This window comes from Saccopteryx bilineata, chromosome 4, assembly GCF_036850765.1.
Source record: "Saccopteryx bilineata isolate mSacBil1 chromosome 4, mSacBil1_pri_phased_curated, whole genome shotgun sequence".
NCBI lineage: Eukaryota > Metazoa > Chordata > Mammalia > Chiroptera > Emballonuridae > Saccopteryx > Saccopteryx bilineata.
Genome location: NC_089493.1, coordinates 70,392,383 through 70,410,618, shown reverse-complemented (window position 1 = coordinate 70,410,618; position 18,236 = coordinate 70,392,383). Strand labels below are relative to the sequence as shown.

General features: G+C 43.1%; 1 protein-coding gene across 1 annotated transcript in view; it reads right to left on the bottom strand.

Moving 5' to 3' along the window:
* The window catches only part of ATP8B4 (ATPase phospholipid transporting 8B4 (putative)), a 277,874-nt gene extending 260,451 nt beyond the window's left edge, over nucleotides 1-17,423 (bottom strand). Inside the window, exon 1 of the mRNA XM_066276448.1 lies at nucleotides 17,299-17,423. The gene's annotated coding sequence lies outside the window, so the exon portion shown is untranslated. The remainder of the gene's footprint in view (nucleotides 1-17,298) is intronic.
* Between the last annotated feature and the right edge of the window lie 813 nt (nucleotides 17,424-18,236).

Here is an 18,236-nt window from a genome sequence, read left to right as displayed (position 1 = left end):
ACATGCATGAGAGAGATTCCAAGCACCGATTCCCTATCATTTTAAAATATTATTCATTTTTAAATGCAAGGTTTTTTTTGGCTGATAGGACTTTGGATATTTAAATAAAAAGTAATTTGCCTGGCCCTGGCTGGTTGGCTCAGCGGTAGAGCGTCAGCCTGGCGCGCGGGGGACCCAGGTTCGATTCCTGGCCAGGGCACATAGGAGAAGCGCCCATTTGCTTCTCCACCCCCGCCCCCCCCCCTCCTTCCTCTCTGTCTCTCTCTTCCCCTCCCACAGCCAAGGCTCCATTGGAGCAAAGATGGCCTGAGCGCTGGGGATGGCTCCTTGGCCTAGGCCCCAGGCGCTAGAGTGGCTCTGGTCGCGCGAGGCAGAGCGACACCCGGGAGGGGCAGAGCATCGCCCCTGGTGGGCGTGCCGGGTGGATCCCGGTCGGGCGCATGCGGGAGTCTGTCTGACTGTCTCTCCCCGTTTCCAGCTTCAGAAAAATGCAAAAAAAAAAAAAAAAAAAAGTAATTTGCCTGGCCTGTGGTGGTGCAGTAGATAAAGCGTTGACCTGGAAAGCTGAGGCCACCAGTTCAAAACCCTGGGCTTTGCCTAGTCAAAGCATATATGGGAGTTGATGCTTCCTGCTCTTCCTCCCTCTCTCTCTCTCTCCTCTCTAAAAAAATGAGTAAATAAAAACTTTTAAAAAAATGATAAAATAAAAAGTAATTTTACCATTTCATAGAATTATGTACTTAAAATCACAGAGCATCAGATTTATTTGTTCCACCATTTAAAGTCCCAAAGGTCCCTATCAATCTCAGGAATATAACATTAGCATAGTTGCCACTAGTCCTCTGTCAGGCTCTCTTGTCACCCATGCTTCCCATTGACTCTCTCCATCACTTCATTTAGATTTCTGCTCAAGGTCACAGACTCAAAGTGGCCTGCCCTTGTCAGCCTACTGAAAACAACATGCACATCCTATCATTTTCTATCCTTTAGCCTGTTTTATTTTTCTCCATAATAAACTACACAGCGATTATACTATGTATTTCTCGTTTATTGTTCAGTTCCTGCCACTAGAAGTTCTGCTTCAGAAGAGCAAGACTTTCCCTTATTCGGTGATGTATACCCAGGGCCTAGAACAGGGCCTAGTAGTGCTTGATGAATGTTGAGGAACAAAATGAACAGTAATAGCACTGTCATGTAGTTATTCGTTGCTTACTAATACATATGCAGTCTACTCTAGAATGTGAGCTATTCAAAAATGGAGCACTTGTCTCATCCATTTGTTGTATTTTAAAAGTACCTGGTAGATAGTAATTTATCAAAAATTGAATTGGAGCCTGACCAGGCGGTGGTGCAGTGGATAGAGCGTCGGACTGGGATGCAGAGGACCCAGGTTCGAGACCCCGTGGTCGCCAGCTTGAGCGTGGGCTCATCTGGTTTGAGGAAAAAGCCCACCAGCTTAAACCCAAGGTCGCTGGCTCCAGCGAGGGGTTACTCGGTCTGCTGAAGGCCCGCGGTCAAGGCACATATGAGAAAGCAATCAATGAACAACTGAGGTGTTGCAACGCTCAATGAAAAACTAATGATTTTTTTTTCCATTTTTCTGAAGCTGGAAACAGGGAGAGACAGTCAGACAGACTCCCACATGCGCCCGGCCGGGATCCACCCGGCACGCCCACCAGGGGCAACGCTCTGCCCACCAGGGGGCAATGCTCTGCCCATCCTGGGCGTCGCCATGTTGCGACCAGAGCCACTCTAGTGCCTGGGGCAGAGGCCACAGAGCCATCCCCAGTGCCCGGAGCCTTGGCTGAGGGAGGGGAAGAGAGAGACAGAGAGGGAAAGCGCGGCGGAGGGATGGAGAAGCAAATGGGCGCTTCTCCTGTGTGCCCTGGCCGGGAATCGAACCCGGGTCCTCCGCACGCTAGGCCGACGCTCTACCGCTAAGCCAACCGGCCAGGGCCGAAAAACTAATGATTGATGCTTCTCATCTCTCTCCATTCCTGTCTGTCTGTCCCTGTCTATCCCTCTCTCTGACTCACTCTCTGTCTGTAAAAAAAAAAAAAAAAATTGAATTGGAAATGAACTCTATAAAGTATAATTCTCTATATGACACCTTTCTCTTTTATTAAATTTCCATTTATACTGTACCCTCAGCTAAATTCTCTTAGTTCACCTTAACTTGTCAGATCCCTAAGTAGTGCCAATTGGGAGGCCTAATTGAAATAGAACTTCTTACAGGCATACAGCAGTGAGAGACAGATTTCAGGTTCCTTTGTAGCTGCAACTGCAAGTGTCAAATTCAGAGGAGGCGCCTAGAGGAAAGGATAGAGGCTTACAGCAGATTAAAGGTGAAGAAGGCAACTGCTCACCCATTAGGGCATGAATGGAGGAGGTTTTTGGATAACCAAAAACATGTAAAGGGAAATGAGGATTTAAAAGTTCTGCTTTGTTCAATTCCTAGGTATATACCCAAAAGAATGAAAGCAAGGACTCAAACAGATACTTGTATACCAGTGTGCATAGCAATGCTATTCACAACAGCCAAAACGTAGAAACAACCCAGATGTTCTACGATGGATAAACAAACGTGGTAAATATGTACAATGGAATATTTTTCAGCCTTAAAAAGAAAGAAAACTCTCATTCATGCTACAACATGGATGAATATTGAAAACTTCTGTTACGTGAAATAAGCCAGACTCAAAGGACAAATATCACATGATTCCACTTTTATGAGGTACATAGACTAGGCAAAGAATAAGTCGCCAAGGGTTAGGGGGAGAGAAGAGTGGGAAGTCATTGTTTACTGGGTACAGAGTTTCAGATTGAGATGTTCAAATATTCTGGAGATCGATAGAGGTGAAGATTACACAGCATTATAAATGTACTTATTCCCATTAGATAATATTGTCAGTGTAAGAAATGCCCAAGCCTGTAAGAATTTTTTTAGTTTATTTGAGCCGAACAGACAACAATTGCCGGGAAACAAAATCTCAACAGATTGAGAAAATGCTCCAAAGAATGGCAGTTTGCACCTTATTTTATACGTCAGCATCAAAGGGTGTTACATGAAACCCATTGGTGATAAATTAGGGAGGCTGTAAAAGCAAAGGGGAGGGAAATCTCTGGGACTGGATAAAAAGTAGAAGGAATAGGCACATACTACTTTTACATTTGCCTTATAGGATAGTTAACAGTTAACAATTAACATAGTAATAATAACAATGAGGGATTCTGTGGTCTTCCACACTGGTGGGAGATTGTGCCCTGAGGGGTCTGGAGAAAGAGATTACTAGGTATATTATCATAGATGCAAAAAGACAATAGATAGACTTTGTTAAGGTAAAGATTGACATTTGTCAAGGAAGATATTGGCCTAGGAGTAGACTGCCTGCCATGACTCACTTTTACATAGAAAGTTTTAATTTCAGGCCATCCTATGTGGTTACTTTACGTCTCTGAGTTTGTAAGGCCACCATACAGGCCTTCCCTGAGATTTTCAGGTTTAGCATTGGCCCTTTTTTGTCCACAATATCATCAGAACAGGCCTTAATCTTTAACCTTCATTAGACGGCATGTGCATTATCAGAACACCAGCAGTTCTGCATTTTTAAGAGGCCTAATTTTGCTTTAAATTTTTAATTTTTATAAATATCCTTTATGTCTGTAACCTAGAGTTTCCAAAGAGCCTTCTCAATGATCACCTCAATTTGTCCTCACAACAGTCCAGTGAAATATGCTAAAGGAATTTTGATTAAATATCTGAGTATCTGATAGAAAGTTTTTCCTCATTTACTCACCCTCTTACCTTGTCCTCCAACTTTGCATACAATTTACCAAAAGGAAGGTATGCAATTTTTTATGCTTAAGAATCTGAAGCCATGCAACTTTTCTGAACAAAATAAATAACATCATATATATCTTAAAACTGGTGACTATACCTAGCTCTACTGCCATGATAGCTAAGAAAGCCAACAAACTATCCTTTTAAGTAAACAGATTAACCACCTATAGCAAGTGGAACGTTCTGACTCTGAGGTCACATAGGTGACTGGACCCAAGATTTCCTGCAGTTCTGCTTTCAATGGGCTGGTGCTAGAGCACAGCGTTGTTGCAAGTATGCACCCCACTTGGCCAGGGTGGAGGTTTGGGCCATGCCACTACATGGTTTGGTCACCCAGTCTCTCAGCCATCCTGCAATAGGATATGTTGTCTTGAACGTAACTGGAGTTGTGACCATGATATTCTCAGTGGCTAGGAGGGCAACATACACAGCTGCCAACTGTTTCTCCACTAATGAGTAACAGACTTTAGCGCCTTTCCACAACTGGGACCAAAACCCAATTGGTTGTTGTAGGTGCTCTGTCCGTCGCCACAGCCCCATCCAAACCCCTTAGAGCAATGGTTCTCAACCTGTGGGTCGTGACCCCTGTGTTTTGGTTGTTCGACCCCCGCCGGGGTCGCAACCCACAGGTTGAAAACCGCTGCCTTAGAGATTACATGGACATTAAACTCACAGGGCCTGGCAGGATCAAACACTTTTAAAGCCTATGCCACCCTGACAGCTCTCTTAGCTGCTGCAAATGTACCTTGTGCCTGCTCAGTTCAATCCCAGTGAACCCTCTTCTGAATAAGGTTGTATAAGGGGTGCAGTAACTGAGCCAAATGAGGTATTAATGCTTACCAAACCCCGTACTGTAGTGGGCACAGGCTATTCTTGGATCTTATCTATAACTGCATCAGGGATAATTTTTGTCTTACACGACCAGACAACCCCTACGAACTTAACAGACAACCCAGGTCCTTGTAATTTGCCCTCATTGACCACCCAACCACATGCTTTCAAATGGTATATCAGGGTAGGGACCGCTTGCTTCAATTCTGGAAAAGAGTCACTAATTAGCATAATATCATTAATATAATGATACATACAAACTGCCTCTGGCTGTTTCCATTTAGCCAGGATAGAAGCCACCAGCCCATGGCACAAGGTGGGGCTATGCAAATAGCCCTGGGGTAATACTGTAAAGGTGCATTTCTGCCCTTCCCAAGTGAAGGCAAATTGGTCTTGACTCTGTAGCTATATTAATAGAGATAAAGGTATTAGCCACATCTGCCACAAAGTGTATCCCCAACTCATGGCTTAGCCAATCCATCAGGTTAGCTATTGAGGGAACAGCAGCATGCAAAGGGAGAACAACTTTAATAAGTTCTCTGTAATCCACTGTCATTTGCCAGGTTCTGTGTGGTTTGCACACAGGCCATTGAAGGGAGTTGTAAGGGCCATGCACCAGCCAGATGATCCCCCACTCTTTCTAGTTCGAGAATTGCCCTGTGATTTCTTCATGACCACCTGGCAGGCAGTACTGCCTTGTGCTAGTCACACACTGGGGAATGGGTAATTGCAAGAGGGAATGTGATGCATGTCCCCACAACACTGCCTTCACAACCTGAACTTGCAGGCAGAACTCCTCAGCTGTGGTTTCCAACCACAGTCCTTATAAGACATCTACCCCCAAAATATATTCAGAAATAGAAGATACATATGCCTTGTATGGCTTAGGAGGAAGTCTTCCTATCACCAATGAATAGTTATTGGCTTCATTCAAACAGTTGGCCCCCATAACTGTCAATGGCCACTGGGATCCCAGCAAACTGCTCTGGGTTCCCATAGAGGAGGAAACATTCTGCACCTGTTTCCACCAAGGCTAACATCCATTGCACATTAGAAGGGAACCAGTTGATACCCAGTTCCATGTGGAGCCTCTGGTCCTTGCCTATCCCTGTTAGACAGGTCACTCGGCTTCCTCCCTATTCAAGCTGGAAGAGTGGGTCTTGGGGATCCTCCTCTTCTTCCTCTCCCTCAGCTGTATCCATCATATAATCTTGTAATGGTGCCACTCATGTACCAATTATTTTATTGGTAGATACTGGGGCCATTCATCTCAGTGACTGGAACCTCTGTTCTAGTTTAAGCTGCTGCCAAAGCTCCAGAAGAACTTTATTAGGCTTGCCATATAATTTCTCCCTATCTGCCCCAGCCACAATCAAATCTACCCACATCTGTGTTTGGTTAACTTTTACAGGCCCTTTTCTCTTGTTAGTCATGGGGGCAGCACAGACAGCAGTACTCACAGCTCTATGATCTGTGCTGCCTCCAGCTCCCCCATATCTGCTACCATCTGTGTAACCACATTGATGGGCTGACCCACATAGGGGCCCAGGATAGCCACAAGTGACCCAAAAAGTGTTGATGGGGTGAGAGAATATGATCCCTCATACCGGACATAAACATTTCCTCGTCTGGCCCACAGGACATCAGGTTGAAAGCAGCATTCTTCATACCTAGTTCCCAAAAGACTCAGGGCAGTTCACTGTAGCACTGCCACCAATCACTGCCCCTGGCAAGTCTCTGGCATCCTGCCACACTGTACGAATGGCGGCCATCACCCATTCTAATAGAGTATGGTCTCCTGCATTGTCATTGCAGTTCTGAAGACTTTGCCTCAAGGAGGAATGTGTGATAATGGCAGCCAATTTCTCTACCTCTCTCCATCTCTCAAATTTCTCCATCTCTCTTTTCCAGAGAGCACGATGCCATCCACTCCATGTCCCACAACCACAGCAACCAGGCTGCCAGGACCTCAGTGGGTTTCTGCCTGAATTGCACCCCCAACTCTATCAGCTCTGCCTGAGTGTAGGGCTGGACCAGAGAGTACTCCATGACCTGTGGAGGGAGCTGTGCCTTCCCCTGAAGGACTCTTGGCTACTGGGTTTTTACCTTCTTGGCAACCATTGGCTAGGCTCTGAGTCTGCAGATGGCAGTTGCAACTCGAACTTCCTTCTCTTTAGAAGAGGATGAGTTGAAAACGCCTACTCCCACTGACTCAGAGCCACTCTGCTGGCGTGAATGCAACTCCATCTTCTGCACCTGCTTTGGCTCCTGCAGCTGCCAGCTCTTGACCTAAAGCTGAGACTTGAACTCTTGAACCCACAGTTGTTTCTCCAACAACTGTCACTGCCAACATTTAGCTTCCAGGGCAAATTGCAACTTGCAAACCCATAATTCCTTCTCCAGAGATCATTCCAGTTTCAGGCACCATTGATGCTCATCCTGCATCTCACACTGCAGCTCTCAGACCCAGTCAGTCTCCCTTTTCAGCACTCGCTCCAGTTCACATCATCACTGGTTCTCAGCCTATTGCCTGCACTGCAGTTCTTGAGTCTACAACTTTCTCCAGTTACAATTCCAGCTCATGCCATCGCTGCCACTTGGTCTGCAGCTCACCTTGGAGCTGTCAACCTCAGGCAGCTTCTTCCACAGAGCTCTCAGTTTCTTCTCACAGGGCTGTAAAAACACCCAGCCCACAGACCCCAAAAAGACAGCCATGGAGAACCATATGCTGGAGAACAACACCCATTCCTCTACCCTACCCTTCAAGGGTTTCCACGGCTCCATATGGATCTCATCTGAATCCTGACCACTATGCCAGTGGTTGAGGCCAGGCAAGTTCACATTGAATTCCAACAGACAGTAGAGGAACTGTGGAGCCAGAAAGCATCAGGCCATATTTGTTTACTGGTGGCTCACAAAGATAGGCAAGCCAATAAACAAAAAAGGAAAAGGGCTAATAAACAAAAGAAAGCCTGCTTTTCACAGTGAAGGACAAGGAAGCAGGAAAACTGCACCTCACAGTGGCAGGAGAGCGATCTGGGAGAATCGCCACTGAGGGAAAGCACCCACAGCCTTACATGGACCACACACATGTGGTGCTGCCACATGCTCATGCACTATTCAGGCCAAGTGCTTGCAGCCAGTAAACCAGTGAGCAAGCCTAACATAGCTGCTTCCCCACAGTTTGTTTGTTTGCTTTTAATGCCAAGAAAAAATTGAGCTAACTAAAATATCAAACCAAGCCTTGATGTCAACCTGAATGACAGAGAATTGTCTCTGGCCTAAGGTTATGATTTAAACATATACAATAAAAAGGGGAAAAAACAAAACAAAGTATTTTTCAATTCTATAAACATATCATTGAACAATCTACCTGCTGTGGGCATACTAGAAGTCAGCTTGAATCTACTGAAGCATCATCTGTTGGGCAAACAAATGTGTTAGGCTTGCTCACTTGTACTTTGCCTGATTGGTGCATGAGCACGGAGCAGCACCATGTGTGTATAGTCTATGTAAGGCTGCAGGTGCTTGCCTTACAGGGTGGCAGATTATCAATTATGGATTGCCCGCCACTATTGGAAGGGGCTGTTTTTTGCTATTGTTTGCAGGAGAATGGGTTTTCCCCTCGGTCTGTTTGCTCATCAGCCCAGAAAGAGAGAAGCAATTTTTCCTTCCTGCTTGCTCTTCTGCCATTGTGAGACTCTAATAAACAGAATGACCCACCATTTTCAGGCTGCACAGTTCCTTTACCATCTGCCCCAATCCAATGTGAAGCTGCATGGCCGTGGCCACCAGCATTACAGCATCCCTTTGAGAGGAGCCCTGGGTCTATGCTGTTAAAGCTACATGCATAGAAGCATGAGAATTGCTGGGATTTAACTGATGCCGTAATGTGCAAATTACATAAATGCCTTAAATTTTAGATTCCTGGTTGTAAAATTAGGAAAAGCAAAATCTTATTTAGCTGTTTGTGAAAATCAAATGATATAGTCATTAAATGATTAATAAATTAATAAAAGAATGAATGCATGAGTTAATTGCGTGTGCAGGGGTAAGACAAGAACAATCAGCACATAACCCAGAATCTGTCATGTTGTCTAACAAAGGTCAATGTCCTCCCTGCTCTCTCTCTAGAACTTTCACAATGGCTACCACATTTCCTGTATCAGAAGAGAAGGCAGACCTATGAATTCTGAGCTGCTCCACTCCTCCAGTTCTATCCATCCTGATACAAGTACCTGCCTTCTCCTCTTCTCTCTAGGACAGTAGAGCATATCTTTTCTATATACCACAAAACATCAGCAGAAATAAGCAGTTTTAAAAGATGAGATCAATAAGAATAAATGGAAGTTTTAGTATTTCCTACACCCCAGGGGATTGTTTGAAAACCCCTCTTTCAGTTCAAGTTTCAGCAGATGACAGAAGTGAAGCAGGATAGTAAGAAGGTAGGAAAATCCCTTAGCAAGTAGAATGGGGAAACTGAGACAGAAGGCTGATTCAAACTGGCCCCATCCAGCACCCTGATTCACCTGCCTCCTTCTCCATTGCATGGCCACTCCCTTAAACATTAAGCCCCCAGAACAATGAGGTTCTGATCAGCACCAAACAATCTTAGGAACAAGGTTTTGGATTTATTGACCACAGAGACAGAGTTTTTGTCAAAGTAGAAATAACATCTAGGCCTTGGTTGTGGTTCAGCTCCAGCCCCAGAAAGCAGCAAGAGCAGATGAAGCAGTGCCATGGCTGACATCAGGACCAGGTGCAATGACTAATAACCCCCTACCCTGGCACCAACCAATCAGTAAGGACCATGACCCTGAAAGGACACACCTGGGAAGATGATGAATAATTTATTGAGATCTTCTCCTCAGATCTCCCCTAAAATGTCTGTCTTTAGAAAACAGATTTTAAAAAACCCTTAAGACAAAGGACCCAGTGCACACTCTTTTTCTCTAGAGCACACCTGTGCCTTTCCCCCACCTTTGTGCCTAAGACATGTATCTTTGCTTTCTTTCTCCAAGGGCCCTCCTTTTGCCTCAGTACCTAGTTTCCTGAGTCCACACAGCCTCCTCTGGATCGGTGATTTCTTCTGGATCTGTGACTTTCTTTCTAAGAGGCCAAGGCAACTCTCTGAGCAGCCCAATCAATTCTTCCTTTCAACTGTACTTTCACTTTGCTTACTAAATAAACTTCCTATTGCACCAGAGTTCTTGGCTCTGAATTCTTTCTTTCCCAAGTGCTAGAACCAAGAGCTCACAACACCGTTAACAGAAGTACACTAAAATTGTTCCTTTCCCACCCTGCCTTCTTCCCTTCAATAACTGAAATATATTCACCTCCCATCCCAGAACTGGCTCACCAAACCTCTCAAATAATGTATACACTCATGATCTTTCATATCTAAAGAGAAAGTAGAGTTTTCTAACCTGTTGTAATTTCATCTACTATCTGGCACTTCCCCTGAGCATGGTAGGCTGAAGTTAACCAAGAGAAAGCAATTACTTTCTCATCAATTACTTCCTGTTGGTTAGTTAACCTTTTGTGTAAAAAAGTAGGTTTCCTTACATTGGCCAACATAAATGACTGACACATTTCTAGTGGTTCCATTTCCTATGTGAAATTTTCCATTTGATGAAAAGATTCATGGTTGAGTTTTGGTTATTGCTCAACTCAAAAAAAAAGACAAAAATAAAATTAGAGAACACAAGAAGGAAGACATTCCTTCAGAAGTTAAGCTCTGGATAGGGACACGGATTTAGGAATAAAGGAGTTTTCTTCTGTACTATTAAAATTTCAGAAATTAAAAGTAAACTAAAAATAATATAAATCTACCACTACATTACAATTAGGCTGGTATGGTTTTATTTTTAAAAAAAAGGTACTCAAATTGCTGGGTGTTAAAAGTCACTTCTGGGGACCAGGTCCTTCTAGCAATTTAGACTTTCCCTCAGTGGCTCTTCTCAATACCCTTTTCAGCGTAGACATTCAGACACAAAGCAGAACAGTGCGGCCCAGGAAGTTTGCTGTTATCCAATCCAACTCACTCAAACCAGGTGACTTGCATTTAACTTGCCCTTTTAAATGCACGCTGAACCATGTGTTCCAGAACTAGATGGCCCAGCTCTAAACCAGACAGCCTAACCCCAACCCAGACAATTGGCATACCTAGTTGTGAAAGTCATTCTAATAGTTCATTTCCAAATGACAAATGTTCCACAACCAAAACTGGATCCTGGAATAGACTGCTGGCACCAGTGAGAGGAACACTCCCCAAAATGATGTATCTCTTTCTATCAGGAAAGCACAGTGTCTTCTTAGCACATAATAAGTACCCAGAAGATATTTTTGAGCTCTGCTCTTTTATAGATTGACATCGTAAGAAGTCCTTACAATAATAAGTGGCATTTATCAGAATGGAGGGGCCCACCTCAAAGGAGCTGCAGCTGGTTAAGTTTCAGGACTCCAGTGGTTCTTGCCATCTCAGAACCTCCAAGAAACAGAACTAGCTAGACACTCAGGATCTTTTAACACTCATGCCAGCCCCACTTTTTCCTTAGCAGTTTATCATTCCAGCAAGAAGGAAGAGCCAGGACCAGATGGCTTTAAAGAAACTTTTCCCTTTGTCTTTTTACCCTCTTAGCCATCCTGCATCTCAATAGATGAAAAACACCAACCATTTATATATCATTTGGAAAGTGCAGGTTCTAAGATCAAAGGAGTTCAGGCTTCTAATTAGGATTATCTCTAGGATATTTCACACATTAATCACTATTTTCTAAGCACCAATTTGGTACCAACCCCTTTGCAACATATTGAGGATCCCAAGATAACTAAGACTTGGTCCCTGCCCTAGCAAGAATTTTTCTTTCTAGTGGGAAGGGAAATGAATTGTCAATATAAAAGTCATCATGATATAATAGGATAGGAACTCTAGTAGAAGTACTCCCCATCCAAATATGCTCTGGAACTATAGGAGAAGGTGTTCTTACTTCTGTGTGATTGTCAACATGTCAAGGGAAAACCTCAGGATAACATGTGAAGCTGCATCCTAAGAGATGAGTAGAAGGCAAGAAGGGAGGATCTTGTTAGTTCCATAAACTAACAGTCCAAGAAGAAAAATGTCACTGGCAGTTTTCATCCCCTCTTTTCAGCTACTAGTCCATTCAGTCTCAGAGAACAGTAGCCCTCTGTGTCACCTGGGTTTCCATTCCACATGGCTAGAGTGAGTCACAAACTCATACTTTATAGCATTCAGTGAAAGTAATTACTTGGTCCTAGTGACTCAGTGACCAGGCAAGGGTTAGGCAGGAATTAAGTCCTGAAGGCTTCAAGTACTGCCTTGGGCCATCTCTGAGAAAAGCAACCTGAATGCATTCTTTTCTTCATAAGGTGCCGTGGCTATGCTGTAGTGTATGTAGGTTGTCTCTCAAGGGAAGGGAGCATAAATATCTTCCCAGAGAAGGAAGAGGATGAGACATGAGGTTAAGACATGGCAGAGACCAGAGAAAGAAGGGGAACAATAGAGACAGATACCAGAGTCTTGGTTTTTCCTAGTATGAGGCCTGAGCTTCAAGAGGGAGCTGGACTGGCCCTGGCTGGTTTGCTTAGTGGTAGAGCGTCAGCCCAGCATGTGGAAATCCCAGGTTTGATTTCCAATCAGGGCACACAGGAGAAGTGACCGCCTGCTTCTCCTCCCCTCCCTCTTCTTCCTCTCTCTCTCTCTCTCTCTCTCTCTCTCTCCTCCTCCTCCTCCTCCTCCTCCCACAGCCATGGCTCACGTGATTTGAGTAGCTCCGGGCACTGTGGAGCTTCCACTTCAGATGTTAAGATAGCTCGGTTATGAGTATGACCCCAGATGGACAGAGCATGCACTCTAGAGAGGGGTCGCCAGGTGGATTCCAGTTGGGGTGCATGTGAGAGTCTGTTGCTCCATCTCCTCTCCTCTCACTTAAATTTTTTTTATAAATATATATTTTTAATTTTAAAAAGAGGGAGCTGACTATAGAAGCATCCAAAAAGATGTAAAGGCACCTAGGAAATCTGGGTTAGTGTCTTGTTTCCTCCAGCTTTAAAGGGTGCCCTTATTCACCACGGCATCAACTCCAGCAAGGAGCAGTAAAAGAGCGCTGGGAGAGAAACGTGGGTCCAGACCTGCAGCTGTTCCTGCCTCCTCATGGCTGGTCAAGGGCAACCCTGGGGCAAGGTGAAGATATCTCCAGACCTGCAGCTGTTCCTGCCTCCTCATGGCTGGTCAAGGGCAACCCTGGGGCAAGGTGAAGATATCTCCAGACCTGCAGCTGTTCCTGCCTCCTCATGGCTGGTCAAGGGCAACCCTGGGGCAAGGTGAAGATATCTCCAGACCTGCAGCTGTTCCTGCCTCCTCATGGCTGGTCAAGGGCAACCCTGGGGCAAGGTGAAGATATCTACTTGAGCAAAGAGAATTTGGAGGACCCAGCGTGGATATAGGGCTCTCACCTCCTTCACTGTCACAAAGTCAAATGAGTTCTCCTTTTACCCAGATGCCATCTAAAAGGAGAGCAGGGTGAGGACATGCAAAGCCCCTAAGAAGACTAAATAATCAAAAGGAGCTTATATGAGCTGGAGAAAACTATGATAAGTTAGCTAGTTTAAGGTTTGTTGGGAATTGTTTTTTACTACTTACCTATCACGGTGCATGTTGTTCGTGAGAAGGAATAGATCCTTTAGGGGGGAAAAAAAAATCTAAGCAGCCATGTTGGCTAAGGCATGTAATTGAGTGAGCAAATTGTGACCCACTACATTCATTTCCTTCACTAAGGCAGACTGTGTATGTTACCTGGAAGAGTTGTTCATACCAAGAATGCTGTATCAGTTTCCTAGGGCTTCCATAAGAAATTGAACTACAAATTGGATGGCTTAAAACAACAGAAAGTTATTCCCTCCCAGTTCTGGAAGCTAGAAGTGTGACATCAAGGTGTTGGCCAGGTAGGTTCCTTCTGGAGGTACTAAAGAGAATCTGTTCCATGCTTCTCATCTGCTTCTGATAGTTGCTGACCATCTTTGATATTGCTTGGCTTATACATGTATCCCTCCACTCCCTGCCTCTGTGTCACCTCTGTACACCTCCTCATGTGTCTCCTCTGTATCTTTGGTGTCTTCACATGGCTTTTGTATAAGGACACCAGTCATTGGATTTAGTGCCCACCCAAATTCAGTATAATCTTATTTTAACTTAATTATATTTGCAAAGATTCTACTTACATATAAGCTCACATTCTGAGGTTCTGGGTAAACATAAATTCCTAGGCACACTATTGAACTCAGTAAAATGTAAAAGGGAGTTTTAATAAACAGCCAGTATTGAGGTTATAAGGTAGAGTCTCAGGAGAGTTTCATTTGCTGCAAAGAAAGTTAGAGGTCCCCACTCTTTGGCCAGACTGGACTTCTATTGCTTTTCTATATACATTAGATGCAGCCTGACCGGTGGTGGCGCAGTGGATAAAGCGTCGACCTGGAAATGCTGAGGTCGCCGGTTCAGAACCCTGGGCTTGCCTGGTCAAGGCACATATGGGAGTTGATGCTTCCAGCTCCTCCCCCCTTCTCTCTCTCTGTCTGTCTCTTCTCTCTCTCCCTCTCTGTCTCTCTCCTCTCTAAAAATGAATAAATAAAATAAAATTTAAAAAAAAAAAAAAGAACATTTAAAAAAAAAAAAAGAACACGATTATATACATTAGATGCATGGTGGGGCCTTTGCACACACTGCCTGAATGTCCTTCCCCTGCCTCCTATATTAGTTAAATCTTCTATGAACTAAATATTTATGTCCCTCTAAAATTCATATGTTGAAACTGATGGCTTTTGATGGTATTAGGAGGGAGGGGCTTTTGGAGGTAATTAAGATTAAATGAGATCACTGCAGTAGGGCTCTCCTTGTGAATGGGATTAATTAAGCCTCCTCAAAAGAGGCTTTTTCCCCCCTCTCTGCTTCTACCATGTGAGGACATGTGATGACAACTGTGTGAAACTTGGAAAAGGACCCTCATCAGAACTCAGCCATGCTGTCAGCCTGATCTCAGACCTCCAACCTCCAGAAATGTGTCTGTTGGTCAAATGAGTTTGTAAATATGATATATATGTTTGCTCGCTTGTGACTTATATTGGGTGTGGGGGACAGGCTATAAGCAGGCCAGGTCGTTGTAGCCTGGGGTTTGGTTTTGGGACTAAGCTTTTCCCCACACCCTTGACTGATTGTATGATCTGGGTGGTGCACTCTCATGAGGAATCCAATTATGCCTTGGATAAGTGACTTTGTATCGGGGACTTCCTTGTTTGTATATTGGATTAAGGGATTTTGGTTTTCTACACTATAAAGTGGGACAGACCAGGAGCTTGGACACACAGTTCCTGCTATCACAATTGCAGGGGCTTCCCTGATCCCTTGCCCTTCATGGGAAAAGCTGGTTTTCTGCTTTTCCCTTGTCTTCTTTTGTGGTTTTCTTGTCTTGGTGAGACACCAATAAATAGGATGGCCCCCTATCCTCTGACTCCGCCATTTCTTTATCGTCTGCCCGAATCCAATGGGAACCTGCATGTGAATGGCCATGATGGCGGCTCCTGGCCTTACAGTGTCAAATTTCTGTAGTTTATAAGCCACTCTATCTGTGGTAGTTTGTTATAACAGCTGGAACAGACTAAGACAACATCTTTCAGGCCTTCCCTGCATTATCTTCCCCCTGGAAACCCCCTAGGAAGAACCTCAAATCTGGAACTCCTCTGAGCTCCCATAAGATGCCGCACTTCCCCATTATGATATATTACATGCCTTGCTGCAATCTTCACCTGCCCACTTGTCTGGGCCTCCAATACCTGAAGTGGCAACTCAATGCCCCACACATAGCACTGAGCTTCGCACAGAATGCAAGAGCCCATGACTCCTGTGATGAGTACTTGGTCCTTGATGAGCAGCTGTACTCAACTTCTTTAGGCCCCAGCTAATTCATCTATAAAATAAGAAGCTCAGACTACAGTGTTCATGTAACCCTCCTAAATCTGACATTACATAATAATAATGATAGGTAAGACCTCTTAATAGCTATGCTGCACTTATTATGTTCTAAGTGTTGTATACAGTTACATTGTTCTTTCTTAGAACAATCCTGTGCAGATAAGGAATCAGAGAAAGAGATATTAAAAAACTTTCATAAAGTTGCAAGGCTAGAAGGTGTCAGAACTAGAATTTGAACTCAGCACTCTGAATCTATGTGCCTAACCTATCTATCATCTCTGCTTCTGTATAATGAAGCCTCCTTTAATTCCGTATAAGAGCTGGTGTTGAATTTATTCATCCCCAAAAGCCTACATGTGTCTGATCCCCATAGATATAATAGAAATATAAATTCTAGTTCATTACAATTAGGTAAAAAAAGAGCAGCATTCAAAAACCCTATGATTTAATTTTAACAGCAATATCTAAAATCATTGGTATACTCCAAATGTCTCTTATTCAAACTTTTAGTAATATTATTAGGAATAATATTAACAATACATATATATATAATTTAACATTATAATTAGTAGTACTTAAAAAAATAAAGATTGCAAAGTCATGTCACTACTATTTTTGAATGTACTCATACACTTTCTCAGTATTAGAGACAAAAATATTATAGTATGGAAATTTTAATAATTCTATTTATAACAGACCAAACTTTTATCAATTTCATTTTGTCCTTTTCATCACTCTTAATTAAAAGTTAAGCTAAAAACCATTGGCTTTATGCCTGGTTATAGCAATCATGCTATAAGTCAGTCAGCAATTGGCTTCTGGTTTGGCATCCAGGAAACTGACATGAAAGTAGACAAGTTATTGACAATATTTAGACATAGTATCCTGTTTCATAAGTTGTATCATTTGCATAATAAAAGTCACAGAACCAGCCATCTTAAGCTTGTGTTAATTTTGTTAATTAGACATGGATTCTTACATTAAAAAGTTAAGAGTTTAGTAGAAGAAATAGTACAAGAAATTCTTATAAAAAATTTTGCTGTTATAAGTGCCCCTAATAAAGGTAGAAAGAAAGTTGCAATGGAAAAGGAAACAGAGTGAGAAGAGGCTTATGATCAGAGAAGACTTTGGGAAACAAAACGTATTTGCACCAGGCCTGGAAGGGTTGGTATGATTTGTGTATACAACAATAAAGAGTGAAAGCCATTCAGGCAGAGAGAACAGCAAGAGAAAAGTCAGAGAGGTCAGATCAACAGAGTATCTATTAGTACAAGGATTGTCTAATACGATGTTTTATTTACTATGTCTGACAAATAGAGTATATAGAGAGAGGTAATGGAAAATAAGGAAGAAAAGCATATGCTAGGGTTATACTATAGCTCCTTACAATTATCTTGGCAAATGAGACTAGTACCCACAATTAAGACATCAATAGGAATGGAGAACAAACTATAGATTCAAGAAGTATACCAAAGATAAAATCGATCACACTTGGCAACAGAAAGAAAAAAGGAGAGGGGAAAAGTTCGAGTTAATGGCAAGTTCTGAGCCCTAGTGGCTAGAAGAATGTTGGAGACACTGACAAAAATTGGGAGAGAGAAGGTGGAGTAAGTTCCAGTACATCTATTTGAGCTCTACATACCAGTCTTGCCAGCTCATCACCACACAGGAGGAGAGAACATTTCAAGTTCAACAGTCATTCTTAGACTCCTCACATGTGAGGGTGAATTTACTTTTTACTCTCACAGCAGTAAAACAAAGTCTGCCCCTTATTAACCAGATTCCTCCGGAAGCCTGAATGCTCAGGTGGGCTGTCTCAAATGACAACAATCAACAGCCTCAAAAGAGAACCTTTGAGGAAAGTTTTAAAGGTTTTCTTTTCCCACTTTTTAGTCATTAGCAGGTTGAAATCTGAAAACTTTCTTTTCTCTTTGAGATGTAATTGTGACTTATTCATTTCCAAACTTTCTCAGTTTCGTCCACATTAAAGAATGCAGCTTGCGGGGTTGATCAAAGGGGTACTCTAGATTTCATCATTTGGAGTTCACCCTCTGTCAATATTCAGAAGAGTCTTTCCATATTGCTCTCAATCTTTAATCACTCCACCGTAACGTGATGGTATCACACTTCAGAGAGCCCTTCATTTTAACCCTGTTTCCATGAATCATTCTCACTGCGGTTTGTGAGACCTGCTTGAGGTACACCCACAGCATCTGACACATCACATCTGCCAATCAAGATTGCTCCGGGAGACATTTTTAGTGCAAGCTTACCTATGCTCCTAGACAGTCTTTCAAATTTAAAACAATCTGGTCACAATTTGCATAATTTTAAAAAAGTATGGGGAACAAGTTGTTTGAAAATCCAAGTGCAGGAATTCCACATGAGCCTTTAGCAACACAATAATCAGATGCTTTCTGCTAAGCAATGAATTGTAGTCTACTTCCCAGACATATTTTCATAGGTCATCATAATTGAAACCGGAGATACATAAAATGGTAACTAAATACCGATGCTGTTGGAACAGAGCACCTTAAAGACAAACATCTTAGGCTCCTCTTGGATCTGACTGTGAAATTT